At 40.8% G+C, this 12,476-nt stretch overlaps 1 pseudogene; it reads right to left on the bottom strand.

The window, feature by feature from the left end:
• Window positions 1-1,615: 1,615 nt before the first annotated feature.
• Window positions 1,616-12,476, bottom strand: part of LOC149276732 (DENN domain-containing protein 4C-like) — a 33,697-nt pseudogene continuing 22,836 nt past the window's right edge.

Raw genomic sequence — 12,476 nt, forward strand, 5'->3', positions numbered from 1 at the left:
TATAAAGCTATGAGCGGATCTACACGGCATCTATCCTGACAGCCAAGGCCACTAGAGAGCCAAGTCAAATAGGGATCAGATACTGTTTGAGATCTTGAAAAGGAGGTTGGATTATCTATTCAATTCTAAATTCATTTACCAAGTTTGCAAGTTGTTACGATTACATTTCAGCTGTGCACAGGACAACAGACTGTCTACATAGCTACAGTGACTTAGTCTAAATTGTTTTGGTTTTTAAAGACTACTACACATGCAGCTCCATAGAGTACATGCCACATAATTGCAGTCGCCATAAGCAACAGAAAACTATACATAAAGCCAACATAAAACCAGGCGTAAAGAATGAATAATGTAGTGTACAATCACAGAATGTTTAAGGCACACTCGAACCCTGTTATTGCCGATATCTGTCATATGTACAAATGCAATGCGATGTGCAACGAATGAGGGCTCTCGGGAGTACTTTCTGACTTATGTACCCAGTGATGATCTTAAGAAGGCACCATGATTATCAGTTACCTTCCACAAAATAAGGCACAACACAGATATGGAATATTAATGTGCAAATAACGCTGCAGGAGTTACACATGTTTTGAAGCGTAGTCCTGTCACCATGGCAACCCCTGGAATGCCCAATCAGCGAGTACATTCTATTGCTTGCTATGGTGAGAAGTCTACTTTTTATACTTTGTATCGCAATCACTTTTTTTTTTTTGCACATACAGAATATTTCAACTGTCAATTGTTTCAGCTGGGGAACAAAATCACCTATAAATCACAATTATTTGAACTGCAACATTTCAATAGAAAATAGTAGTGCTAGTAAATATGTATGAATTCACAAACTATAAAGGTAGGTAATGGCACTGGTTGACTGACCATACCAGTAGCTCAATGCCAACAGAAGTCCCCAATTATTCAGTAGCTTGGCCGGTGAACCAGAGTTAGGATGCAGCTTAATGTGTGGATGAAAACCCACTACTTGTGATACATTGTAAGTTAGAATCATTTTTCCACTAAAGAGATTGTCAGATAATGTCTGGGGTCTTATTGTAAAGGGAGTTCGCCATCTATTCACTATCTACAGGGCAGCAAAGCTGTTTCCAGCAGTTTGTCAAAGAACAAGTATATGTCACAGCAATAAATGTAAATACAAGGGGTAACAAGAATGATTACAGGAGCTGTAGAGTGCGTCCAGCATCTATTTCATACCCACGTACTGGGTTATCTAGAAGAATGTTTTTGTGTTATTATTTCTTTGTATTGATGTGAGCATCAAATGTAAAAAAAAAAAATAATAAAAGGCCACATTAGTAGACTCGCATTTACAAAATAGGGGTGCATTTACAAAAAGGGCCTGTCGTATTAGGCCCTTTTCAGAAGATCCCAAATGCTTCCTTGCCCATATGTCACAAAAGTGAGAATGAGGATATGGTAAGCATGTCCAAGTGGGCAGGGTGCATGTTCTTTGTCTTTAAGGTATCCTCCTCCTGCTCCTCACTTGTGCAATAACATGAAACTAAAATAAGACTCTGCTTGTGGCCTTACAGTTGAAAGCGCTTTGGATCTTAGGATTTCAAGGGAGCAAAGTTCAGTTCTAGGTATATAATTTCTCTCAAATCACAGGGGCCCCAAATTTACTCCTGCAGCTCTCCATGCTTTTGTTTGGGGGTATATCGATTTTCTTCATTTTGTGAAAGAGCTCAATTGGAAGTTTTTCATATGCAAGTCTGTATTCACTGTCAAAGGCCTCTGCAATATGAAGACAATAAATGCATTAGTATTAGAACTGTGTGCACACAATATTAAACAATTCAAAACTTCATGCCACAGAAGCATTGGTGCATAAGTCCAATATCTTTACACATGTATTGTTGCCGGGTTTGCTTGTGACTTATTTTTTTAAATCTAAAAATATTTTACTGGATTTACACAGCACTTTCCCTCTATCTGCTATGAAAAAATAGCATATAGTAATACAGGGGCGTCCAACATGCGGCCCGCGGGCAACCGATCTTACGCGAGCCGCACCTCAAGCCCTGCTACTTACTTGTGGGAGGGTTTTCTGGACTGCACAGAGGAAGCGGAGTTCACGTGACCTCCTACTTCCTCTGTGCTTTAGCAGAGAAGGCAGAGGGAGGCCGCGCCCCCTGCTGAAGTCTGTGAGCGGCATCGAGGAGCTGCAGTGCAGGTAAGGGGGTGGGGGTGGGGGTGGGGGTGGGGAGGGTGTTTGAATGAGTGTGTGTGATTGAGGGAATGAATCTGTGAATGAATGATATGAATAAATGAGTGTGTGTGTGTGTGATAGCATGGATGTGTAAGTGCTGGAACCTAGGCATGATGGGACTGTGATTGCTGTTAGCAATCACACTCCTATCATGCCAAGTCAGCCAGTACATGCTGAAACCTGGCTAGCTGCCCCCCTTGTGTATTGATATTGCCAGCAGTATGGGGTCTGCACATCACTTACAGCCACCCTGTACCAGCGTGTATTGGCTGACTTGGCATGATAGGAGTGTGATTGCTAACAGCAATCACAGCGAGCACAGTCCCATCATGCCTAGGTACCAGCATTTACTGGTTGCCTGGGTATGATAGGAGTGTGATTGCTGTTAGCAATCACACTCCTATCATGCCAAGTCATATTGCTAATTTTGTCCAATTGTGTGTTACCTACTTTTATTAAACATGTGAGTTTTTATTATTATTTTTAAAGGTGGCGGTCATTTTCGGTTTTGGCTAAGTGAACCCTGAATGTTTTGGTCCAGAATTTTCATTTTAGTTCATCCCTAGAATAAATCTAGGGAATCCTGAATTTGTAGTCGCAAAACTTTCAAGGCCCAGAAATCAGTGAGAGGAAGAGTAAAGGTTTTGTGTCATTTTACTTTATTTTAATCTGCATATTTTATTAAAGGCCATATTTTTTGTCACAGTGAAAAATGAGTGCGGCCCGCGCACGTATACAATTCTGATGAAGTGGCCCACTGCAGAAAAAACTTGGACACCCCTGTAGTAATAGCTGCTATTAAGTTATAATAGTCAGTCAATTTTAATTGGTAGCCATGCCCTTTTGTCTTAATTCTTGTTGAAACAAGAATTTACTGAATAGTATTTTATTAATATCCATGAACGCTGCTAGGCACCTAGATTGTAGGTGCCTACTAACATCTGAACAGCATACAGTGTCCTCCTTCCTTGTTTCATATATTTATTATACACATTTAAGCGTTTCAGATCATCCATTTCAGTTAATCAAAACCTATATCACCCATGTCAAAAAGTAATTGCCCCCTAAGCCTAATAACCGGTTATGGCACCCTTGGCAGCAATAACTGTAACCACATTTTACATCGCTGTGGTGAAATTTTGTCAGAGTTGTTTTAATTCAGCCATATTAGAGGGTTATTGAAGGTGATGACACAGCATCTCAATCAGATTCAAGTCGGGGTTTTAAGTCAGATGTGGACTTGCGTGAGCTTTATGTCCTGTACTGAAGGCCGGGCATTCTCCTTCACAATTTTCTGGTAGAGGGCAGAATTCATGGTTCCATCAATTATGGCAATTCTCCTAGGTCCTGAAGCAGCCCCAGATCATCACACTACCACCACTGTGTTTGACTGTTGGTATGACGTTCTTATTGTGGAATGCTGTGTTAGGTTTATGCCAGATGTAATGGGACCTAGGTCTTTTTTTGCTTTGCAACTCTCCCATGCCTGTCATTTTTGCACAGTCTCTTTCTTATTGTGGAATCGTGAACTCTGACCATAACCGAGGCAAGTGAGGCCTGCAGTTCTTTCCATGTTAGTCTGGGTTCCTCGTGACCTCCTGGATGAGTCGTAGATGTGTGTTTGGAGGAATTTTGATCGGCCACCCTTGGAAAGTTTTGGAGTAACAGAGTTTTTGCTGGAGCTCCAGAGCCTTAGACATCGTTTTTTAAACCCTTTCAGACTTAAAGATGTCAATGACTGTTTCTCATCTGTTCTTGAATTTCTTTAGATCGAGGCAGCTTTTTGAGACAGGTTCTATTTAATCGATATTTAGATTCAACAGGACTTGTAGTGGGCATGCCTGGGTGTGTCTAGTGAATTCTAACCCAATTTTCAATTACATTTGGTTAGTTAGTTGATTTGGTAACAGAGGTGGCATTTACTTTTCCACATAGGGCCAGGTAGGGTTGGATAGCTTCTTTACTGCATTTTGCATTTTACTCCGATTAACTTTGTCTATTAAAATTAGTTTGATGATCTGAAACACTTAAATGTGTGACAAATATGCAAAAAAAAAAAAAAAAAAAAAACTCGGCAAGGGGCCAATACCTTTTCACAGCACTGTAGCATTTCATGTGCAAGGGGAAGCTAAGGGAACTTATAATTATAATTTATTGTGGACCGTAAACAAAATAAAAATCTAAACTTCAGCTTACCAATGTCGATATATTCTCTTCCAAGAGCAACCAAAGAAAGGTATAATATTTCTCTGTACAAGCTTCTGTGGGATACAAAAAGTCATCTATTAACCATTAGGACTAAAATGTTTTTAATTATGCTACAAAAGGCATTCATATGATATATTAAGTGCTGATTAAAGGGAAAAAGAAGAAAATGAGCTCCAGGGTGTGTTTCCAAGCCTCACCTTTGCCGTTTGGCTGCTGTATTATATTTCAGCAGGAGAAGGCTGATCGGTCTCAGGACATCATTGTGCTGGATGCTGAGAGTGATGCTTTCCAGTAATTCATTCGTGGCTTGGAGGTCAGGCTGCAGAGAAGAGGTTGTCTTCTTGGCTGCTTCTTTAAATTAAACACAAATATTTATTTATATATATATTTATAACATGACCCCTTAGTTTTGTTTTGTACTCTTCGTGACAATGGCTGTTTTAACAGTTCTGCGGTGTTCGTGCTGTAATTTACTTCTCTTTTAGTGAACCCACACAAGTTATATATTGATTATTTTTCTGGGCAAGAAAAACTTTTTCTGTTTGAAAACTAGACACCCCAGTGTATTTCCAATGCTAGTATTTCAACTCTTTCCGCGCACTAATTCTACCACCAGCCTTTGTGGAAGTAATTTCTTTCTACAGCCGTTTAAAATTGTGATGCATCTGTACACTAAAAAGGGTAACATTTGAAAACCCCTAAAGAAAATCTTAGTGTCTAGATATCGCTTGTGTCATAAATATATAGATTTATTTTGGGAACTTCATAACAACAAGTTAAAAAACAAAATATACCTAGATTTCTCCACTTGATATAAAGTGCCTCTCCTGGGTCTTGATGTAGGTGGACATTATCCCATAGCAGCTGGACATAGACAAGCTTGCTGTCCTGGGACAGGGATGACTGGGGGAGCTGCAGATAACAGAGAATATTATCCAAAACTGGAAAGAAACCTCTGGTTGGTGAGACATAAATGTCACCATTTAACCTACATAGGCTTTAACATGATCAGGAATTAAAATCCTCACCTGCACTCCGCCATTGCAGTGTTCTGAAGAGAGGATGAGACCAGGCAAATTGCTGGGTAGGTCCATGCGCCTGAAGTACCACACTAAATTCCAGTAGATAATTGGATGTTGGTTGATAAAGGTGGATGTATGGATAACCTGGTCTCCATCGTTTTCCAGCAGAGACTCCAGCTCTTTACGCAACACAAGTGGGCTAAGGTAGGGCACTGAGACAGGAGGGGGATTCTGCCTCTTTTGCAATGGATCCTAGACAACAGAGATTGGTTAAGCACTATGCACTCTTCATACACAAAAATATGAGCTTGGACTTAACGTATCACCATATGGGACTGTGCTTCTATGTATCACAATGCATACTACAGATCAATTACTATGACAATGGAGAAATCCAGATTACAAAACTAGGAAGAAACAAGATAGGTGACAAAGATTTTAATAGAGGTTATTTGCCATGAGCTGGAATATATCTTCCGCTTATAACTGAAGTCTTACAACTGTCTCCTTTCTAGCCAATGTCAATTATATGTCACTCAAGTAAGTGATCAATTATCCTTTCCTGAGGATAAAGGCCTCTGAAGACGACCAGTTGATAGCATCTTCAAGCACTTACAACTTCCTGCAGGCTATTTGGAAGGCTAACAGTGGACACTCCATGAGACGGCCTCTGTGACAGGTCGATATTCTGCAGAGGTCCTCCCACACTGTGACTTCTGGTCAATGAAGCAACTTTCTTTGGTGTAGTGCCCGTTTCAGAATGTGTTGCATTTGCCTGTAAAGCCTCCGTAACCTGTACTGTACTGGAACTGAAAAACAAGGAGTGCATCTCAAAAAATATGCTTGTCACAAGAACTGTATGGTTTGTCATCTCAATACACCTCTTTGCTTTAAGCAGCTAATCAGTGGCAATAAACGCTGGACCACGAAGGTAGCTGCAGAGCCAGTGACACTGCACAAGTTAAGTGTTTGAAAACCCAGCATATGTGTATGTATATGGCCTATTGCCAACATACAACTACTGTTACTATTCTCTCTTACATACACACACACACACATATATATATATATATATATATATATATATATATATATATATATACACACACACACACATATACACAGTACATGTATCATCTGAACACCACTAAATTATAGTAATTTTACTTGCTTTAAACCAAGTGCATAAATGTTATATGTTGCACTATAGGGAAAATACCAATTTAGAAATGTAGACATGTAGGTAAGGGGGAGCGTGAGGAGAGGGAGCATGATTAGTGGACCTCTCACATACCCCTGTTCAGAGGCTGTGCTTCCTGCCACTGTAGCCTGAAGTGGGTCAGGGGGATTTACGCTCATTAGGTCACCGTCTGCAGGGCTTGATGCAATTTTATGCTCTGCATTCTCCGCTGACTGGACATTGGTACTTTGAAGGCTGTCTCCAGAATTACTTGGCTTGAGAAAGAAACTATAAAAGGTAAAAAGGATCAAATGTCAGACTGCCTCACATGACAACAAGAAGGTTGTAACAAACCAGAGAACAATGCACAAAAACAATGCTAAAACCTTTCCGTCTTTTTTTTTGACCCCATAGTCCTAATTAATATTCCATTTAAATAAATAAAAAAAAATACAACATACATTGATTTCAGTAACAGTTCACAAACCTTGCAGAGCCACGGAAATCTTTAAATTCAATGTACAGAAAGGGCAAGAAGGTGGCTTTACAGAAAGGACAAGTGGTGTTGAGGTTAGAATCATCAGCAGTCCATCCTGCCATGATTTCCTCATCATAAACGAGTGCATCACAAGCTCGGCATTGAGAGCAGCTGGATATGAGGACCTAGGAAAAAGAAAAATGCGAAAATAGGACAGTTACAGAGTAGCTAGAAAAAATAAGAGCTTTACTAGAGTCGTGACCAGGGCCGGCCCAAGGCAAAATGCCGCCCCCCCCCCATCTACCCTTCCTCTCCCTCCGTCCCTGCCGCCCCCCCCCCCTTCCATTACAAGCCGGCACCGAGACTGAACAGGGAGACTCGCCGCAGAGGAGAGCGGGTACTGACCACTCGGCACCCCTTTTGCCGCCCCAAAAAAGGCTTGGGGCGGCAAAGTGCCGCCCCTTCAAAAGTGCCGCCTGGAGCGGTTGCCCCGCCATTGTCGGGCCGGAACATCTCTGTTCTTTAAATCTATACTTAAATGTTCAGTCAAGCATACACTAGCTTAACCAACAGGTTCGCAACATTATCCAACAGCACATGAGAGCGAGAAGTGGCAGTGACAAAGCAGAGATCTCTGTCAAAGGGGCACATACATCTGATTCCAAAGCCCCTGTTCCTAAATGTAAGCAAGAGCAAGGGATGCATCTAAAAATGTTGTAAGCCGGCAGCAGACTCAGAGAGCTGAATCAATGTCCATATTTACCTCCATAGCACAATTCTGAAAGATACTGGAGAGGCTGGTGTTCTGAGAAGATGCCTGTTCCGATTTCTCACGTTCCAAGCCCCGTGTGCTTTTCCCAGGAACAGCTTCATCTTAAGGAGACACAAAAGAGTTTTGCGTACCTCATATACCAACGAAATGTTTCAAGAGGGCGAGCATATTCTCATAATGTTTGGGTTGGGGGTTCTTTCAGTTAATTTATTTGGATCCACTTCTTATCTAATGCTAGCCTCATTCATAAGCCTGCAAAACTATGATCCTTTCCATAAAGCAAGGAATAAAATATTTTTCAGATCTAACACGTGTTTTCTGTAGGACTCCAATCTAAAGATAGAACAAAGGGTCTTGACAGCAGGCCCAACATCAGAACTCTCAGGATGCAGGACAGACTTAAAGCCTGGGCCCCTTTGCCCTAACATCAACCCGCCCCATGCCCATCACATTTTCCCAGCTAGGTTTAGTGGTATTTTCTCCCCCTCATAACCAACATGCGTCCATACTAACAAGCAAACTCAACACCATACACTTACATTCAGACACTCGTTCTCCTGCTCCCCTCTTATCTCCCAGGCCCCACTAACCCTAAGCTCACTCCCGACAAAATCATACGCCGACATTCACCAACATACGCACTGATACACTCTTGCTAACAATTACATACACTTTTACCCATTTTAACATATGTGGACACTATACATACGCACAAACACACACACGGCCCTGTCAGTGCACGTCTAACAGGTGAGTCCAAGTGGTTCACAGTTAGAAAGAGTATTGAATCTTAGGACCTTTCATATCAAGTCTACCAGAATGCTAGGAAAGAATATAAGAATAAGATCCCTGGGAAACAATTTGGCTGGTCGCTGTTGCAGGAGTAATCTTAATACAGAAAGCTGGACTGTCAATCCATACTTAAGTCCTTTTCAGACATTCTTGGAATAGGAGCAGTATATCAGTTGCTTAATATTAGCTATGCAGAAACTCCTAATGAAAAATCATTACACAAGTTGTCTAGCAAAAAACGAAGGGTTTCACAGATGAGCTACTTACTATTTAAATAACTATGCACACTGGCGTCCCCACTGCTGCTGCTAAGGCTGGTGTCACTTTGTGTAAGATCACTAGCAGGTCCTTGAAGGCTCATCTTAGAATTCACACTTTCACCGTGTTCTTCAACATTTGAGGAAAATTCAGACCGACCTCCAACTTCATCCTACAACGCAAGCACCAAAGAGAACAAAAGACACACAAACTAATTTAGCTAATACTTTGTATAAAAGCTTTATGGAGGTCAGTAAAAACTGTAGCAAGTAAAGCTTTGTAAAATGTAAAAGATATTTTAGCTAGGGCTGTGAACGATTCACATCGATTGTAACAACCGATGTGAAACGTTCGCAGCCCTAGCTAAAATATCTGGCAAAAGTTCTGGCAGTTTTTGCAATACAAGTCTCTGGTGACTTTTCACACTCAACTTATATAATGTTTGAACAGAAACTATGTAAAAAAAAAAAATATGTATATAGGCAGTGAATGAGCTGACAGCAAGGACTGAATATATTAATTTTAAAATTTCAGTGGATAATTTACTTTTTTCTTAGAATAATGTAGCAAGTATTCATATTTACACGTTCCAGTATGTGGAATATGATTAACATAAAGGGGATTTAGCATGACCACTTAATACTTGCCTCTTCATCAGAATAACTGTAGGCCGATGAAACTGCCCCCCACATCTTACTGGCAACATTGGCTGCCTGCTTCATGCCAGACTTCAGGACATCCATTTTTGGCCCAGTCAGGAGACTGTCCAGCTTAAGACCAGGAAAAGAGTTTACTACAGAACCCAAAGAGCCATGCTGCGACGATCGGACAAGGGCAGTCAGTGACAGCGACCGCTCCTTCTGGTTGTGTAAGTGGTGCTTCGGACTGGAAGTAAAAGTCTTAGACCTTGAGACAGCGTTTTTCTGGTTCTCACTCTGCAGGTCATCTGGAGGAATCGTGTCTGCCGGGAGGCTGGAACGTCTCTCTGGACCACCAGTGGTCTGCTTATCAGTTACCTTGACTAACTCTGCGCTTCCAAGTTCCATGCTGGAGGATTTGCTGCCCAGTGGGCTTTTTAAGTTCATATAACTTTCAATCTCATCCGCTAGGTTGCGAGCCACAACAGGTGAAATGATCTTTTCCTCTGGAGGAGGTGGACTGCTCTCTACAATCTGTGAAGCCAGAAGGGACAGTGGATCAAGACCCGTTTCAACTCCCTCCCTCTCTGCAGTTTTGATGAGACCATGGAAGCTGTTCCTCTTGCTTGGTTCCTCCAGATGAGGTGACTTAACAGGCAATCTTTTCTCCACTGTGCCTTGTACAGTCTCTTGTGTCCCTACAATGCTTTCTTCTTTAACAGTGTCTAGCTGATCCGGGAACTCCTGTTTTTTGTTCCCTGATGCAGGTTCCAGGGCTGGCTTAGCTGCAGCTTCATTTACATCAAGTTTCCTCTCAACTACCTGGCTATCAACAACATCAAAGCTAAATTCTTTCTTTCCTTGCGGAGGCGGTGGTGTTTTTGAGAGTGCCGCGGTGAGGATCTTGGCATCAGCTCCCATTTTCATGGCCATCTCATTGGTAGCCAAGTCAAGGCTGCCTTTCTTAAGGAGCATACCTGCACGACTCTCAGAACTGAAGCTGCAGCTTCGCTCAGAAAAGACCTTCTGTCTCTTCTGAGTTCTCTCTCCAGACTTCTTACTTTGAACTTCATTAGAAAAGACTACATCCTCAACATCAATAATGAGCGGTAATGGCCCACTTCCTGTAAACAAAGAAATCTAGCATATTTACCTCATCCAATACAACAAAACATGCATGGTTTGCCACAGTACAAAATGCACAGATATCAATAAAATTCTTAAAACAAAAATTGTTGTGTTGACAAAATTTGTCACCTTTGATATAGACTTAGATTTACAAGAGCAATACCATCTTCTTGTTCTGGGTCCAGTGTTTTCCATGTTAATTTTGTATACTATTGATTTTAATGTTGTTAAGTCTCTCACATTGTAACCATGCTATTAAATCTGCTGGCGTTCTATAAATAAAAATACTAAAAAGGCTGACAGGCCTTAACAAATGGTGTTCATACAATGGCACGATGTTCCACCTGTTCTATATGAGAAAAAGCCTAATGTAAAGTAGATACAACAAAAGATAAGGCATTTCAGAGCATTAAAGTTTCATTAAAGGCTAACACAACCCAACACCTTTGTTCATAAAATAACAAGCCGTAGCTAGAACAGACATCACAAAATTCAAAACCAAATCTGTTAACATACATCATATAAGACAAGCACATTGTGTCCCGCCAAAATTCAAGGGTGGCCTCTTTAGCTATATGCTATATCAATAAAAAAAAATAAGCAGATTAAAAATACACCACTACTATAATTATGAAAAGCTTGCTCATTCTAAATACATTTCTTTTTAACGTGATTTCCAAAAGGCCATGTTGGAAAGTTTCACCCTTGTGATGGCTACCCTAGCTGAAGGTACCTTAGATGATGAGTCCCTAAGGGAGGGGGATTTGGATGGAAAAAAACACTCTAGTAACCTTGCAAATAACTCACCACTGCTGTTCTTCCTCCCACTGTTGTCAAAGATGCCAGAGGGAACTTTAACAATGCTGCTGCCGCATGGAGAGTATTCTGGTGGGTTTGATGTTTCAGAGAGAGACAACAATCTTTCTTCATGGTTCTCTATGTTGGTTACTGCGACCCCCACTACAAAATGAACATATAAATCAATCAACAGTATGGCAACAATAGAATATGCTCTCCTAAACATTCCTGTTCACAAATGTCAAAGTATTGCCCTTTTTATTGTTCTCATTTATTTAAATAGCATATCAGGTGTAAAGGAAAATGGATACACCTATATTGGTCCAAGGGAAGATGGAGTCTATCGTGAAAAGTAATTCCTCTTATTGGGCCAACACAGAAAAAAGTACAAGACACTAAGTATCCAGGACCTCAGAGGTCATAAAGCTGCTTTTTTACGTGTTGGGCCAATAAAACCCTTGATCCGTGACTAAAGGCTCCATATGGCGTACGCCACATAAACATTTACAGACAATGTGTACCCACCCACCCCTCTTAATTATAAGGTTGCAAGCAAAGGAATAATATGGGGTACAAAAGAGGCGAGAGAAATGGCAAGAGACAGGAGATGACTGGAGATGGGCATCCTACAGGTGCATCAAAGGGAAGAAATAATGGTCAGAAGTTCAGTTGTAGCTTTTTTGAAAAGAAAAAAAATTAAATAAAAACATGCATAAGGGGAAAAAAAATAGTTCCTTTGCTTTCCAGAGCTTTTTCCATTTAAATGAAATGTCTGGTGTCGCATAACGGACATTTATTTCTGGACTTTTCCTTTTTATTTTATTTTTTTAATGGGAATCAATGCAAACTGAAGTCATTTTCAGATAATGAAACTATTTTGGCATTGTTTAAACAAACAGACTTTACAGGCACAATGTGATGCAAGTAACAGCCTTCCAGAACACCTAGGATGGACATATACGTCACAAGGTATCC

Source organism: Sceloporus occidentalis, unplaced genomic scaffold, assembly GCF_023333645.1.
Source record: "Sceloporus occidentalis isolate IW3139 unplaced genomic scaffold, rSceOcc1.0.p SCAF_227, whole genome shotgun sequence".
Classification (NCBI taxonomy): Eukaryota; Metazoa; Chordata; class Lepidosauria; order Squamata; family Phrynosomatidae; genus Sceloporus; species Sceloporus occidentalis.